The sequence below is a fragment of the Pholcus phalangioides genome, unplaced genomic scaffold (genome assembly GCF_987345545.1).
Source record: "Pholcus phalangioides strain wild (caught in Gottingen) unplaced genomic scaffold, Ppha-v1.0 ptg000009l_1, whole genome shotgun sequence".
In the NCBI taxonomy this organism is placed as follows: domain Eukaryota; kingdom Metazoa; phylum Arthropoda; class Arachnida; order Araneae; family Pholcidae; genus Pholcus; species Pholcus phalangioides.
The window spans coordinates 3,901,700-3,915,136 of NW_028301602.1; positions in this window are offsets into that span (position 1 = coordinate 3,901,700).

Sequence of the window (13,437 nt, forward strand, 5' to 3'; positions counted from 1 at the left end):
TGTTTGCGCAAGGTGTAGGGAGCCTTTTTGTAGTATAAATTTACATGTAAAAAGCTGTATTTGCATGATTGAGTTATAAATTAATTGAATGGAACAACTTCACAGTATTTTTATGACCAGATAAGCGAATATTGTGCTTTTTGTCTCACCATTATTCACTTAGAGCAGTGGTGCGTAAACTTTTTGAAGCACGACCCCCCCCCCCCTTTTTTGACCAAAAAAAAAAATATATATATATATATATATTTCCGACTCTTACATAGGCTGACCATATGTCCCGGTTTTTCTGGGACATATCGATCTTTTGCAGGTAAATGTGTTGTCCCAAAAGTACTTTTCGGAACTCTTGTTTCGATTTTAATTAGGCAATATTTACTTTCACTTTTGATGTACTTAGTGTCCCTAATGCAAGTGTAGCGAGGTGTATGGTCCTTGATTTTTGTGTACAGGGTGATTCTGAAAGAATTATCCGTTTCATCGTGAATTTGTTATTTTAACATGAGCTATAGGCCTTACATAAATGAAAATGTCCGTTTATTTTTTTATTTTTCCATCCTAGTTATACACATAAATTCAGAATAATGAAAAACATGCTCATTTGATCATTTCTTTTCTCCGCCATCTTCATTTTCTGCACAATGATAAAGTATTGTAAAAGAGGCGTCTTATTCACTGAACTGAAAAAAAATATTGTAATTATTTTATTGCACACTTATTCATAGTATAACATATTTCCCCCCCCCCTCGCATTAGCCGGCATGCCGTGAATATTGAGGGAAGACAGCTTTTTAAATGTTTGAGTCTGTTCCTTTCCCAGCATGCCGGGAAAAGCGAGATTCAATGAGGATCACAGAATACATTTAGAAGTCTGCTGTGTGAATCGAAATTAAATATTATACTGAATCAAAATACGCAAATCGGAATAAAATAATACTTTTTTCACTATACCAAGCGTGTTTTGTCTAGAATTTGATGACGATGATGAAAATTTAACATTTTACTCTCACTCTCTTCCTAATACATCGCTCTCTCACCTAATTATCATCAGCCAAATATGAAACACAGATACTGTGCTGTTACAGTTTATTTTGCATGTGCGGAGATTGAAGAAATTTCTGCTGTCACTTTTTGTAATACAAAATCATGTTCTCATTTTGACCACAATGTTTCACTTGCATAGACGTATATTTTTCGCTGAGCAACCGGGAGATAAGATATGGTAACCAATCCAAGTGGGATTCCCGGACAGCATGATAAAGTGATTATAATCTATTTATCCTCTGGAACATGGCACTCATAGTGTGGCAAAATGCATTATAGGAATTAAGTATTTTTTTGTGTATTTGCCTTTTTCGTTGTTCCCCGTTTGTGATTATATCAGGCAAAGAGAGTATTTACTCTTTCATATTAAGTTTAGCAGTGAAAAATTCTTCATTTTCTCGCTCTGCGTACTCGGATCTTAAACACAAGATTAAAGAATACAAAAATACTTCTTACTTTTAATTCATCCAATCTATGGGCACGAATATGTTTAGTATCTGAACATGTTCAATAAACCATGACTTGCAGTAGCAAAAGTAAGCATGAAATTTTAACTCTTCAAAAATAATTCATAAAACAAAGAGGATCTTAAAATGCAGAGAACAGACAAGCTTCAAATCAGCCAATTCAATCAATTTTTTGAACCCAGGTATTTGAGAATTTTTCTGAATCTGACGCGAATTTTTCAGCATTCCGATAATACATGTATTCCTTGCATGCTGGTCTTCCTCGCTGTTTACCGGAGTGTCAGCTGATACAGGGGAATACGGTACGGTACATAGTTTTCATAACTTCGTTAGAAGAAAACCCAAGGCAGTCTTATATACTGCTCAAAAAATAAAATTTGGGGAAATGTAGTTTTTATTTAGTTTTGGTTTTTAAACATTTTAATTGATAAAATATTGACAAAGCATTATTAGGTACAGTTAAAACCCATTATAACGAACTCCAAAAGACTGGAGAAATCACTTCGGAATAACAAAATTTCGTTATAAAGGAACTCTAAATTTTTACGTTGTTCCTGTGTAAACTTATTTGAGGAATTATTATAAAAGTTTTCGTTAGAATGAGATTTTCGTTATAATGATATTCGACTGTATTTACAAAGAGTTGTGTCACAAAAGTGACTAACCATGAACTAAATTTAAAATGAACTTAAATAAATAGTACATATCCTCTAATAGTTTTTAGCAGTGTAATTATGTTTTGAATATAATACAGTAAGGTATGAGGTATTCAGAAAAATAACATATTTTCCTGTAATGAACTTTTTTATTGCACTTTACAATATTGACGATATTCCTGCAACACTAATCTTTTTTGCCAAATCTTTCCATCAATTTTTTCGAAACCAGGGAAAAGATACACCATTCATGCGATCCTAATGCGACATTTCACGCAAATAATTTTCCACTTCCTCACGGTTATGAAGCCAAACCCTTCTGTGACTATCGACAAAAACAAATTGCAGTTTTTCACAGGCTCGTAACAGTGTGTTTATAACTTGTCTTTGCACATACGTGTACCTCAGATCTAACACCTCCAGCTTTGGAGTCGGGTTATCGTGAAGATAAGCTTTCAAAACTTCGGTTAGGTCACCACCATGTAGGTTTCCAAGACACAACCTTGTTAGCGAATGTCTCCACTTGCTTATGGCTTCTACCAACACAGTATTAGGGCAATTATAAAAGTTCATGAAATTCATCGTGAAAAATCTCATTTTATCTGATGGAATTTTCGATATGCTACTCAATATCACGTTTTGTGATCTGCTCAAATCCAAAACTTTCAAGTTTTCTGAGCTTTTCAGAACAGAATACAGATCCAATCCACCTAAGTTTGAATTAAAAGCGCCGAACATCTCTATATTTTTGAAACCATCATGTTTTTGTGCAGATAAAACCACGTCACAATACTGCATGTACAAGTCTCGTAATTCTGGGCATCCTATAGCGAGTTCATCAATTGGAATTGGAATAGGTGGAAAAGAAAGGTCTGAATTTTTAATTTCAAGTTGTTTCAACGAATGGCAATATTTGGCGATTCTCGAAACAATATTTTTACTTTGGCCGGAAAGTTTCAAATGTGTTATATTCTGCCCACGAGCTTCCAGAAAAGAACCAATTACATCTTCTAGGTACTTGCAAACAACACTCAAGTTCAACTTTTCAATATCTGGACATTGTTTCGCCAAAACGTCCATCGAAACTCTGCTTATGTGGAGAACGCTTAGCGCTCTCAGGTCATTGCAATAACAAATCATTCGATTCATTTCTATGTCGGTTCGAAAATGGTTATCATATAGTTTGAGGCTTCGAGCTGATGAAAGCAATCCTCTTTCTCCCAGCTTCTTCAGTTCTTCCCAAGTCCATGGACGTTCATGGTTGATGTCCTTCCATAGTGAAGGAGTCGAATGGATGGCCTTCCACCTTTTACAGACCCGTGGTATGTTCTTCAAGAACTTTCGATGACCCTGCGATTTGATGTAGAAGGAGAGTATCAGCACGAGTAGTTCAGGAGGCAAATCACTGATCGAAGTCATGGCCTTTAAAATGAGTTCTTGGGTATCAGATGCCTAACAATCGAATATAAAAATAAAGAAATGAAGTTACCACACACACATACGGGGTGATTATAAAAAAACTATCCCGACATATGGGCCCCTAACTATCATACCATTCACAGAAACTGAATGAAATTTTGGCATAAGGTATTTTGAGGTATGCGCTCAAGAATGATATGGAAAACAACAGTGTCACTCTAACAGTTACGGTTACAGTGAGAAAATTTCGAAATATCAAATGGCAACACCAAGTTTTTTATATTGGAATGCGATCTCCATACTGAAAAACACTAAATAGCGTTGGAATACCACCTGTAGCACGAAATTTCCCGGAGCTAGGCGAGGAAAAAGTAAAAAGGACTTTGCCGTGCACCAGAGCATTAATGTTCGTTTCATTCGTCACACCGTTTCTTTGGCTGAGATCTATAATTATTGCTATATAATTAGGGCTGATTCATGATGCGCTGGAGTCGTTCAGCACAAGCTGACGTCATTGCTCAAACAGAACAGAGTACGCCCTTTTTACCACCTTGTAAATTGTAATAGCTTACAATCGCTGTGATGCCTATTTTACTGAATTATTTCTAAAATTATCCTTTTGATTAGTCTCATTAATATCTGTACATTTAATAGCTTGCTTCATTCAACCATTTGAACATTTAAAATAAAATAATTTCGGTATTTGCTCTTATCCCAACTTCGATGCGCGAGCCGATATCCCCATTGAAGACTCGCCCACAGAGAGCAACAGACCTGCAACGATTTATTTATTCAATCATTAAATTTCACTCATAGTTAGAAAGAATGGCGGCAGATGGCAGCACTACACACAACAAGCATTACATAGGAACAGACTTCACGTTAGGTTCACAACACTTACACGCACAGCTTCCAGCATGGCCCAGGTCTTCTTCGACCACCTGCTAAAATCTCTTCATTGTGACTGAACGGTGGGGGCCATGATCTTCTTAGGAGGAGGAGGTATTTGTCCTTGTATGAGGTCACTTCCACTGAGAATATCTTTCTCGGATCCATTTCAATCGCGTACGTTAACTTTTATTGGGTTGATTGAAAGCCAACTCGAGACAAATAACTTCAATTATCTGTTGAATTTCCTAATAATTTTCAATTATCTTTTTGTTTTTATTTGAATTAGTGTAGCTTTTAGAAACCTTGGACTTCATCATTACCAATACAGTTTCAACATAAAAACATGAAAAGCAAGTATAAAAAAACTAAATATAAAATGTTTGAGGTTTTTTATTATTGTTTTGAATGCTAATATATCAAAAGATATCATTACTTACCACCTATTTCTTGAAAAAAGAAGTTCAACATCATTTTTCTTAGCTTATAGATTATAAAAATATTATAAAAATACCACTCATGCATACCTGTGACACTGAAACAGCACCGTTCAAAGATCACTCATTCAAAAACAGTAAATAAGAATCCAAAATGTATAAAAACCCATGGCAATTCAGCATGTTTTGTGTGTCAATGTCATCTGCTAAAAAAAGTGTTTGAGCATTAACGTTAAGCAGAAGCTCCCAGAACCCGCCTACTGAGCCAAGGCGGCAAGCGCAACTTCAAAGAGATGAAACTTCCCTTACTATATAGCTATGAGGAAGAGGGGCATCTTCCAAGAATTAGGTGATATGGGAAAGATTTATCAGTGGGTCCTATAAAATATGGTATTCCCACCGACCTACACAATTAATCTGATATAGTGCATATTCATGTACAGGGTAAATGTTCTGCCAAACGAAAGGGGGGCGGGTTGATAGATGAACCCAAGTAGAACATGAAACACTCTACCAACCCTGTCCTATCTAGAACCGTTTTCGAGTTACGTTGGATAATTGCTTATGGAAAACAAATGCGTCAAGTCCGAAAAAACACAAATTTGTGAAGTTTCTGAAACCTTCATAAAATCTAAGCACACTGATTTGCTAAAAATGTTTCCATTTTTGTTTCTGATTTAATCAAATGCGGCACGTGGTGCGAGCGCCCAGCTATCATTTACTGATTTAATAAAAAATGCTTTCATTTTTCGTTAATGAACTTCAGTTTCACCCAAAACTCCGCCTCTCGTGACGTCTTGCTAGCTTTTTTGCTCGCAGTAACCAATCACCGGCGTGCTAATGCTTCCTGTGTTACTAAGAAAGTAGGGATTGTAATTACGATTCCGGTTCAAAAGAAATTTCGTCTTTTCCTTGCAATACATCACTGAAATCTAGTAGGTTGTTTTTGGCGACAATTCCGTTGAAGATTGCCATTAAATACAGGTATCCTGCAGATAGAGATAATCAGAGCCGCTCCTAGAGGTGTGTGTGTCAGGTTTGGTCACATCGGGCCCCGCGTTTTTGGGGGCCCACATTTCCGGTTATTTTGAAGTGAAAAAAATATATTAGGTTTATCAAATATCAACTACATTTTTTTAGTAAACAAGGTGTCTAAGCTTCATAACTCTATGGAATTCTGGAATTTTTCTCACAAATTCTGAATTTTTTCACCAATCTCGGATTTCTGAATTTTCATTAATTTTAGAATTCTCTGAATTTTTTCATCGATTATGGAATTTTGAATTTTTTCAACGATGCCATAATTCTGAATTTCCATGAAGTCTGAAATTGAATTCTCAATTTTCACCAATTCTGGAATTGAATTTTCATTAGTATTTCATCAATTAAATTTCTGAATTTTTATTAATTTTGGAACAAAAGAATCTTTTGATGCCGCGCTCCCCCCCCCCCCCAAGTATATATATAAAAAAAAGAATTATTTTAAGAAAATAATAATATATATATGAATATATATACTATATATATTCAGCGAATAAGCCCTTATTTCAAAATTAAATATCTCTACGACAAAGATCAATAGAATTATGCGGTAAACGGTACGTTTATTAGTAAAACTGTAAGAATGTTGTACAGAAATTTCGAAAATTTCGTTTTTTTTTTTAATTTTTTAAAATTAAAAGAAAAACAAAACTGGAGATTTTGGGGTTCCGAAAATCCTCATTTGTGTGAAGAGAAACCACTGCATTCGCCTAAAGTTACTGCATGGGCTGCGGTATGCGCCATGTGTGCTGACAAATTGTTCCAAAATTATAACGTAACGTTCAGTAGTAATCGTTTCTCGCACGAAGAAGGGGCCGATAATGCCTCTGGCGCATACCGCAGCCCATGCAGTAACTTTAGGCGAATGCAGTGGTTTCTCTTCACACAAATGAGGTTTTTCGGAACCCCAAAATCTCCAGTTTTTTTTTTTTTAATTTTAAAAAATAAAAAAAAATAATAAATTTTCGAAATTTCTGTACAACATTTTTACAGTTTTGCTAATAAACGTATTGTTTACCGCATAATTCAATTGATCTTTGTTGTAGAGATATTTAATTTTGAAATAAGGGCTTATTTGCTGATCATCCTGTATATATATATAGGAGCCCCGTTATTCTTTTCGCACCAGGGTACGCGTCTTGTAGGGGCGGCTCTGGAGATAGATATGTCACCTTATAGTATTTTTTCTTCAAAATCACATTGTCATCAAAATTTGTCTGTCAATTCCGAATTTTCGTCGAATATCTACTTCGACAAACGTTGATTTCAGTGATGTATTGCGAACATGATGCTGAATCCTATCTTCAACCGTTTTTGAATTAAGTGGACAGAAAGAAAATGCATAAAATCTAAAAAAGCAAGTTTATGAAAAGTTCCTAGAAGATCTACACGAAAACTCAGCACATATTTGGCCGCCGCTGTGGTGGTCGAGGATCCGGGTTGGAACCCCACTGGTGGTCGGCTGAAGTTGGTTTTCTGTGGTTTCCAACTTCAAGGCGTGAATGCGCGCCGATATCCCCGTTACAAAGTCTCACCACAGAGAGCAACAAGCCTGCAGCGTTACAAATATTCAGTCATTACACTTCACTCACTATTTGAAGTATAGATGGCAGCACTGAAATATCAGACACAACACTAGCTACACACTCAGACTGTTAGGTGCACTCTCTTTGTTCCAGACTCTGCCACGAAGCTGGGCTGGAAGAGATCTCGGCAACGGGATAAGTCCGGTGGCAGAGCCCCTGGCGTTCATTCGGCACATATTTGGAAAAAACAGAAAAAATACTTTCCTCTTGACATGATTTTCATCAGAATATCTTGATTTACTGGCAAGTTCCAAGTACTGAAAGATTGCCAAAATACAAATACAACGGCACAACAGGCAAATTGCTCAACGAGGTGGCTGACTTACGAACATCATGGATCCCCGAGCCATTTTTTTGAGGCCCTACCTACTACTGCTACACCACACATGCACCCCCCCCCCCTCCCGCGGAACCCCCCAACGAACCCCCAACCAATCGGTACATGCGGGAATGTGCGTGTACGTGTAGTGCAACCTGACGTAAAGTTTGTTTCTGTGTAATGCTTGTTATGTGTAGTGCTGTCATCTGTCCCCAGTTTTTCTAACTATGAGTGAAGTGTTATGGTTGAATGATTTACCGTTGTAGGACTGTTGCTCTCTGTGGCGAGACTTTTTAACGGGGAGATCGGCTCGCATTTGCGCCTTGAAGTTGGGAACCACAGAAAACCAACTTCAGCCGACCACCACTGTAGGGTTCGAACCCGGATCCTCGCATCACGAGTCCGGCACTATAACCAAAAACAAATTGTCCGCAAATTCTATAACTGCGCACTTCGCAAACACCCCTCTAGCTACAACCGGTCAAATTTACTAAAACCTTGTCTTATTCAGCCTTTTGTCTGCAATACATCACTGAAATCGGTGTTCGTCGCAATAGACATTCAGTAGATTTTGGCATAAACCAAATTGCACCAAAATCTACTAAAATGTCTACTCCGACGAACGCTGATTTCTGTGATGTATTGCAAACAAATGCCTGGATTTATCTCTCTCCTGTGAATACCTAAAGCACAGATATGGTTTATTGTAAGCGTTTTCGAAAGCTGGTAGAATGGACAAGGCTTTTATTAAGTTTCACAGGTTTTAATATAGAAGGGTGTTTGTGGAATCAGTGGTTATACAGATTTTGGTGACAATTCAATTTTGAACTTCGCCAATCTTTTAGCGCTTGCAGCTTGTCGTTAAATTCCGATGAAAATGGTGTCATATTTATAGGAATTTTTCTTGCTTTGTTTGCGTGTAGGTCTTTCAGAAACTTTACAAATTTGGGATATTTTCAGGCGACACATTGCTCTTCTTATCATCGAAAACCATTATATATAATAATATTAACCCGAAAACGGTTAAAGACAGGATAACGTTGCTATGGTGTTCTATGCTCCACTTGAGATCGCCTATCACCCCCTTTCATGTGGCAGATTAGGTAAAGTTCACCCTGTATACGCAAAACTCTATAATTTCAGATACTGCGCAGCGCATGATATTGAAACTTTCGCCAGATGAAAATCACGAAAATATAAGAACACGTAGACTAGGCCTACCTACCCGCAATCAAATTCTTTTGCTCTGCTCTCTGACAGTAGTTAATGCACCGAAAAATCACCTTCCTCTTGATTTCAAAAATTTTAATACAAAGGTTTCAGCGAGGAAAAATACACGTCGAAACCGTGGAAACTCCAGCACTATAACATAGATTTCGTTTTCCTCCGTTTTGGGAAGAAAATCGTATACGAAAGGATAAGAGAGGAATTATAAAATCCATCCCATGAAAAATCGACAGCAGAAATGTAACATTGACTTTTTTGGGCCTCTTACGTAATGGCGGTTGAAATGTGGTGTGTAAAACCTCGTTGGGCAATTTGCCTGTTGTGGCGTTGTATTTGTATATTTGTATAATATGGTTATGGATAACCTATGGCGAGAAACACAGTACTAAGAAATATGCAGCGCTCTCTCTCTCTCTCCCTGTTCATCACTTACAGCCCATCTGGCTTCTTTTAAAACAGTAAATAGTTTTGCATAAGAATCCTCCGGTTTTTTTTTTTTTCAAGCAAAGCAAAAACTATAGGAACTATTGTGACTTCTTCATCATTCCTACTTATGTCTGCATGAATCGTATACAACTGATAAAACTGCTTACTGCAACTTTTAGAAGTCCCATCTGCGAAAAAGTTCTTGAAGACCATTTCGGCCTTTGTCACTAGCAAATACTATAAATCTACAACAAACGTGATGGTGACAAGCGTGCGACACTGTCTGTACAGCAGCCATCTACAATCTTTTGCACGCGAGCGTCATGGTGCTCAAGAGTTCTCGATCCTTTTGACGCGGCAACGTCTTCGACTATCGAACCTTTCAAGTTTCGTTAATGGATGTATTTTGAACTTTTGCAGATATTTCCTGTATATATACTGTATATTGTGGATTGAAATACAGTACTCTTGCTAATCCGACACATATCAAACCGGAGTGTGCCGGATTACCGAAATCACCCGAATACCTTTCTTTGCAAAGACATGCAGTGACATGATTTCCTCATCTGTACACGAAGAAACCACTCGTAAAAACGCCGGATTACTGGACCGGCTGGACTAGCGCACCGCCGGAGTCTATTGTAAAAATTTTACAAACAAATCAAAACCCCTAAAATATCAGTGAAATTTTCAGTTTTAGAGGTACAAATAGAACTCATCTCGATTTGAAGAGAAATGTGTCCATGTGTCAAATTTGAAAGCATGCTATGGATATTGCGGTAAGCCAATAAAGAACGGAAAAGGGGGGGGGATTATTCACCTACACCCTTTTGCCTATTGAAGAATTTATTGAAGAATCAATTTCATGTAGTACATAGCGTAGGAAAAAAAAGGTAAGATATTTTACTGCGCCTACTGTGCAAGCCTCAGAAGGAAACGTTGTGATTTGGAGTTTTTTCTGTTGTTCTGATCTACGGTAAAAAATAAAGTGAATATATATTTTAACATATACAATAATGATGTATCCACCTATTAAAGGTTGTTTTCTTTTATTTATATATTTAAATTATGAGAAATTAGTTGAAAAAGCGCGAGTCAAAGATTATTTCAGTGGCACAATTTCATGAGGATACAACCCCTCTTATAACTTCAGGCCATTTATGGTAGGGAAGAGACAGGAATAAAAAAAGAAAAAGAGAGACAAGAAGGACCCTTGCTTTCGCAAGTGCGGGAATGGGCTGTGCGGAATCGTCCCCAAATTCCCCATGCGCGGAAATGCACCGTGCGGAACTGTCGATACACCTTGGACGGTCTTGGACAACGGCTATCGTGCGGAGTGATCAAAGAAAAGTCGTTGGGTCGCAACAGGCAGGATTTAAGCATTTTGAGGAAAACAAAGCACATGCTTAGGGCATCAGAAAAGGTCCATCACAAAAAATATCGAATTTTTTTCTTCGCTGATTGTAGATCGACTGCGACAGGAGAAGAAAATGTCATCAATGAATAATAAATCCTCTTGAACGCTCTGTACTATGGCTGTGGCAGATACGTATATTATAACAATACGTATACATAACATAACATACGTATACATATTATAACATACGTATACATATTATAACATACGTAACAATACATACGTATACATATTATAACATACGTAACAATACATACGTATACATATTATAACATACGTAACAATACATACGTATACATATTATAACATACGTAACAATACATACGTATACATATTATAACATACGTAACAATACATACGTATACATATTATAACATACGTAACAATACATACGTATACATATTATAACATACGTAACAATACATACGTATACATATTATAACATACGTAACAATACATACGTATACATATTATAACATACGTAACAATACATACGTATATTGACAAAATCGTTGCGTGTGAAAGGCGACTCGTCGACCAGTTCCCACCACCCACCATTTAACAAGTGAAGGGGGGGGGGATCGGCGATTCTGTCAGTTCTTCTTCAGTTTCCTCCTTTCGTTTTTTATATATCGCTTCCTGTACGATCTCCTTCCTCATTGCGTGTACAGTATTCCCCCCTGGGGTGGTCATTTACGGCGTCCCTTCAGCGGCGCTTTGATTATTGAAGTAGCCCTGCACTGCAGTAGCATGACGTCTCTAGAATTGCCCCGGAGGAACACCTTCTAAAGGAAAAGATTGCTCCAGAAGGTGTTGCCCGGAGCAAGGCGGAGTATACACAAACACACACACACACACATATATACAGTATATATATATATATAGGCTAATTCCGAAAAAAAAAATAGCCATGCGTCAATTTGTGTGAAGAACACAAACACGCACACGAATGTGCAGCCAGGCCATGTCGGTTGTGCCTACATTTGCTGTGAGGAGACATCTCTCAAACTTCCTCACACTTTCTCTATTTATTCGGCGGAACTGTACTCTATCCTTCAGGCTCTACGTCATGTGTGACGCAAACGCCATCGACGATGCATCATTTATAGTGACTCTCTCAGCGCATTACAAGCACTGTGTTCCTGTACGTTTCACACTCATCCATTCATTCATGCCATTTTTCATAAACTACCTCATCCATCATGGTACCACAGTCAAATTTTACTGGGTACCAGGTCATATTCATATTGGAATACCGGGCAATAAGAAAGGAGATAACGCAGCTCGAACAACAACTAACATTGACAATAGCCTTTTGGTACCTGCCAGTGACCACTTCTCAATCCTCCGAGAAGTGATGCATCGCCACTGGCAGGATCACCGGAATAACCAAATAAATAATAAATTACATGCCATCAAGCCCACACTTGGCCATTGGCGTTCGAGCTGCAGGACCAACCGAAAGGAGTAAGTCTTGCTCGCCCGGTTGCACATAGGACACAGTCACCTCTCACCCAATCATATCTTTTATCAAGAGAGAGTCAACCAGAATTATCCCACATTGTCAAAGGCCATTGACCATTGCTCATGCTTTTACTTGTTCACATCATTGTTATCATTTTACGACCGCTTTTGGTCATAATCATCTTTCACTTATCGACATTTTAAATTACCATTGCGATGCATCTCGCATTTTTAAATTCATCAAAGCCATCGGTTTATATGACAAATTATAGTTTTTACAATCTATGTCATTGTTTTACGTTTCATGCATTTTTTTACCTTTTAGCATGACAAGAACAAGTCTTGTATTAATTTTATATGAACATTTATTTTGGCGCAGCTTGACCTAGATGGTCCTTGTGCCAAAAAAAATCAAAATCCAATCCAATATAATTTTTGTTTGCGCTATTTGTTTCAGCTTATCGGAAATAAAGAAAATCAAGATGAACATGGAAGAACCGACAAATACTCGGACCTATCACCAAATGATTTACTGCTGGCTATCCGAAAAGATATGAGTTGAAGCAAAATAACCAACACAACAAAATGTTTGCAAGGGTGACAGAAAAACCCCTTATGGTGGCAAAAACAAACCCTTGGTGTAATGTTGTCACACAGCTCATAACGCCAGTTTTTAAGGGTTTTCTCCACATAATAAACGAATTGGGCAATCAATTTGTTCCGTAGACCACTTCTATTTGACGGGACATAACCGAAGGAAGGATGTGACTTGACACTCCACAAAAATAAATGTTTCCTAACAGCAGCGAAAATAGTTCTAGGCCCAACAGTAAACTCGATTGTTATAACTCATTAATAATTTTGACTGTTGCATTCCTTTCATCCTCTCAAAATTCCACATTTTTGCATTATTGTTGTGTTGAACAATTGCGTGGGAAGTATAAAAGAAGTTGATGTTCCTCAATGGTTGCCCGTCTAGGCACATGGTCTAGACACCTCTTGCGTGAAGTTCCTGGCAGTTGAATTTTACAAGTAAGGAGTAACGAACG